The following is a 5,342-nucleotide window of genomic DNA, read 5'->3' as shown; positions in this document are numbered from 1 at the left end:
CCTCTTGATTTTCTATGAAAGTTAGAGTGGAACACTTGACCAACCCAGTCCCTACGCATCCTAAAATGCTCACCAGTCCTCAAGTGAGTCTCTTGTAGAAATGCAACATTTGCATTCAAACCCTTTACGTGTGTCAATACCCTCTTACGCTTCACAGGGTTGTTAACCCCTTTGATGTTCCACGAAATGTACTTTATCGCATTATTTCGGCCACCCTGGGCACTCCTGTTATACAACCCTGTCAGTAGAGCATAGAGTGGAAAAGCAATGAGTGCCCAAAAACCCCAGAATAACTTGTCTCAGAGTAATAATGTACGGTGCAAGATGTTTGGAAAAAGTACAGAAAAAAACTACTAAAAAGACAGAATGACAACATTAGAACTGAACAATTCAACCTCCCCGCGAGGGAGGAGCGAGGCATTTCCGCTGACTCTGGGACCGATACAAGTCTCAGGTTATTGCGGCGAGAGCATCCCTCTAAACTCACACAGCTCTCCTACGCTCATCTCAGTGCGTAGTAGTTTGATGGCCTCGAGAATGTTCATTTCAGCGCCGCCAGGCCAAGCCGCACCCCCGGGTAAAGTGTGAGTCCCCGGGCCCTCAGACTCAGGAGAGGGCGATGATGAGAATGGGTCTTGTAGGCCGGGTTATCTCAAAGTCATGTCTTTGACTTTATGTTTCGTCAACATGCTGACATTCGAAAGCAAAGTAGTCTTGGTTTTTACGGAAAGGGATCACCAAACTAATATTTGAAAATAAATACGGTTCTGCTGTAAAATTCACATAAACTGTAAGAATACCGCTGGAGCAAACGGAAAACACGTCGGTTGCACATGGCGTCCCTCCAATCCCCAACTTATACTTTTTTTTAGAGAAGATTAAGAAATGAAACTCCAACAGTAGAAATTTGACTTCAGATTCTGGTAGGGTGAGGCCGGGTGCCAATTCGTTGATATATATGTTGAAGAGGGTGGGGCTTAAGGTGCATCCTTGTCTCACCCCATGGCCCTGTGGGAAGAAATGTATGTATTTTATGCTTATTTTAACCGCAGACTTATTAGTGTACATGGATTTTATAATGTCGTATGTTTTTCCCCCAACACCACTTTCCATCAATGTGTATAGCAAACCCTCCTGCCAAATTGAGTCAAAAGCTTTTTTGAAATCAACAAAGCATGAGAAGACTTTGCCTTTGTTTTGGTTTGTTTGTTTTTCAATTAGGGTGTACAGGGTGAATACGTGGTCTATCTTACGGTAATTTGGTAAAAAGCTCATTTGACATTTGCTCAGTAAATTGTTTTCACTGAGGAAATGTACAAGTTTGCTGTTAACTTCTCTGCGCTACGGATCCCTTTAGCGGGATCATTTTCCTAAACAACCGCTGAATTGCAGGGCGCAAAATATTACTAAAAATATTTATAATCATGCAATCACAAGTGAAATATACCAAAACACAGCTTAGCTTGTTGTTAATCCACCTATCGTGTCATATTTTGAAAATATGCTTTGCAGCGAAAGCAATCCAAGCTTTTGTGAGTGTATCAATCAATGCTACAACAACTAGCCCCAAATTAGCATGGTCACGAAAGTCAGAAAAGCAATCAAATTAATCGCTTACCTTTGATAATCTTCGGATGTTTGCACTCACGAGACTCCCAGTTACACAACAAATGTTATTTTTGTTCGATAAATATTACTTTTATAACAAAAAAACGCCATTTGGGTTGCGCGTTATGTTCAGAAAACCAAAGCCTCGTTCCATTCGACGAAAATTCCAAAAAGTATCCGTAATGTTCGTAGAAACATGTCAAATGTTTTTTATAATCAATCCTCAGGTTGTTTATAACAAACATAATCGATAATATTTCAAACGGACCGTAACCTATTCAATAAAAGAGAGAAAGAAAATGGAGAGCTACCCCTCTCGCACGCAGGAACTAAACAGAGGACACCTGACTAGTTTTGAAAAATCTCGCTCATTTTTCAAAATAAAATCCTGAAACTATGTCTAAAGCCTGGTCATAGCCTGAGGAAGCCATTGGAAAATGAAGCTGGTTGATACCCCTTTAAATGGAAGAAAGACGGGCCAGGAAACACAGATAAAATAAATAAAAAATATCACTTCCGGGTTAGATTTCCTCAGGTTTTCGCCTGCAGAATCAGTTTTGTTATACTCACAGACAATATTTTGACAGTTTTGGAGACTTTGGAGTGTTTTCTATCCTAATCTGTAAATTATATGCATATTCTACGATCTGGACCTGAGAAATAGTCTGTTTACCTTGGGAACGTCATTAAAAATATATATTAATAATCTGACCCCTAGCGTCAAGAGGTTTTAAGGATAATGCAGAGGATTTTCCCAAGGTTGCTGTTGACGCATATCCCACGGTAGTTATTGAGGTCATATTTGTCTCCACTTTGGTGGATTGAGGTGATCAGTCCATCACTCCACTGCAGGCGCAACAGAGACGGACATGAAAGGTCACACTATCTGGAGGAAATTACATCAATGCATGACCTTTAACCTCTCACCTTTAACCACCAGCACAGGGGTCAGGGGTCAGGCAGTTCCAAAGGGGATACAAAAAAGGCAGGGGGAGGTGTGTGTGTGTGTGTGTGTGTGTGTGAGTGCGTGCGTGCGTGCGTGCGTGCGTGCGTGCGTGCGTGCGTGTGTGTGTGTGCATTGGAATGTGGTATGAAATGCATTTAGGCAGTGAGTAGATTGGAAACAGGGTGCGATGCGTGTGATTTTAAATGCCCCTCCTCTTGCTGTGAGTCCCTAATGATGTCTGTCTGTAGTTGTCATATAGAGGCACGATATATCCTCACAAGCTCTGTCACACACACACACACACACGCTCAGGCAAATAAACCTTTGCCTAAACACATGCATACAGACACACACAATCTGAGTTCTCCATCATCAGGGGTTTTCTACTTACTAAACTAGAGGTTCCAGATGTGGACACACATGCAGTGAGAAACCCACACACACACACACACACTAACACACACACACACACACTAACACACACACACACACACTAACACACACACACACACTAACAGACACACACACACACAAACCATTTCTCTCTCACACAAACACGCACACACATGTCTTAGACAAGCTACAGATGTCTACTCATTTTAATCTGGTCGCCTGCCTGCCTGCCTGCCTGCCTGTCTGTCTGTCTGTCTGTCTGTCTGTCTGTCTGTCTGCCTGTCTGCCTGCTGCCTTTCCCCTACATGGTCACCGGGGGGGGGGGGGGGGGGCACCACTCAGAGGGAAGAGAAGACGTTGCACAAACTTAACACAAAGATGTTTTTTAAAAATGGACCCATTAAGAACATTCAAGCTCAAGGCTAAATGTGTAGCAGCATGAAGCGCATCTGTGTGACTGTGTGTGAAAGTAAAGCATCGCTCTCATCTCAATATCTGTTCGTTGCAACGTCATCTCACTGAGTCTAAATGTAATACATCTACACAGTACCAGGGCCAGTCTGGACCACATGTGTTCTACAGTCAGCAGCTGTCTGAGGGCCCAGTGGACCAGAGCAGAGTACAGTAATACATCTACACAGTACCAGGGCCAGTCTGGACCATGTGTTCTACAGTCAGCAGCTGTCTGAGACAAACCAGACTGAGGGAATGCCTCTGATGCCTGCACTCTGAAACTTACAATACAGATGTATGATATTTTACGTGAGTGAGTCCTTGGCCCTGGAGGTTCTTACATAAATAGCTCCATGCACTTATTGAACACTTAACCGAGTCACACCACACATCATAGCTCACACATAGGCCTAAACACACACACACACACCCATACACACAACACACACACACCACACACAACACACACAGACACACACACCACACACACACACCACACACACACCAAACATGCTTAAAGGGTGAAATGTCTGGTGAGTATGCAGGCCATGGAAGAACTGGGACATTTTCAGCTTCCAGGAATTGTCCTTACGACATTCTGAAACATGAGGTGATAGTGGCAGATGAACGGCACGACAATGGGCCTCAGGATCTCGTCACAGTATCTCTGTGCATTCAAATTGCCATTGATAAAATGCAATTGTGTTCGTTGTCCATAGCTTATGCCTGCCCATACCACCATGGGGCACTCTGTTCACAACGTTGACATCAGCAAACCGCTCGCCCACACGACGCCATACACGTGGTCTGCGGTTTTGTGGCCTGTTGGCCGTACTGTCATATTCAATGAAAACGACATTGGATGTGGCTTATGGTAAAGAAATGAACATTAAATTCTCTGGTAACAGCTCTATTGGACATTCCTCACTCATGTTGAGACATCTGTGGCATTGTGTTGTGTGACAAAACTGCACATTTTAGAGTGGCTTTTAATTGTCCCCAGCACAAGGTGCACTTGTGTAATTTGTTTATTATTATATATTTTTAACCTTTATTTAACTAGGCAAGTCAGTTCAGAACAAGCGTTTAAGCTTTTTGTGGGTATGGAACATTTTCTGGGATCTTTTATTTTAGTTCGTAAAACATGGAACCGACACTTTACACGTTGCGTTTTATATATTTGTTCAGTGTACAAATGTGCATGCACACCAACCTGGATGCATGACTAGACAGTCTTCCCCTCTCTGCAATCTGATGTGATGAATAAATCCCCCTCTTTCTCTCTCCCTCTCTAACCGTGTCTCTATAGCCAGTCTTCTATCTCTTTCTGACCATTCAGTCTCATGAACCCCTTCATCTGTGTTTGGTTGTGTCACCTCGACCGTGTCTTTCGTGAACATGTCTCAGTGACCGTGTCTGCCTTTCCTTTGCTGTAAGTCAAAACCCATTTCCCCTCGTCTCTCATTCACATTTGAGCAAGCTTCATTAGCATGATTGATCTAAGTATCTCTCTCTCTCTCTCTCTCTCTCGTCTCTTTCTATCTCTTTACATTTCAGGTGGTATTGCTTCAGGAGACAGTGAGGAGAGAATGTGAGGAGACAGGGGAGCTGACCGCTGCCCTTACCGAGGCTAGAGAGCAGCTCCTGGGACTACGACTCCCAGCCTCGCCCCTGGATCACTCCCACCTACAGGGCGAATACTTACACCCCAGACAGACCTCCCACATTCCCAGACCAAAGTCAGCGTGCCCCACACCCGCTCCCTCACCCCCCCCCCCCCCCCCCCCAGCCCACACTGAGACCCTCACCCCCTCACACAGCCACGGGGGGAGAGAGGGGTGGGAGGTTGTGGGGAGGAGGGTGGGAGAGAAGGGGGAGGGAGGGGGGAGAGTGGGGAGGAGTAGTTGGGGGGAGGGGAGGAGGGAGGGAGAGAGGGGGAGTA

Source organism: Salvelinus alpinus, chromosome 22 (genome assembly GCF_045679555.1).
Source record: "Salvelinus alpinus chromosome 22, SLU_Salpinus.1, whole genome shotgun sequence".
NCBI lineage: Eukaryota > Metazoa > Chordata > Actinopteri > Salmoniformes > Salmonidae > Salvelinus > Salvelinus alpinus.
Note: the sequence above shows the minus strand (reverse complement) of the source record.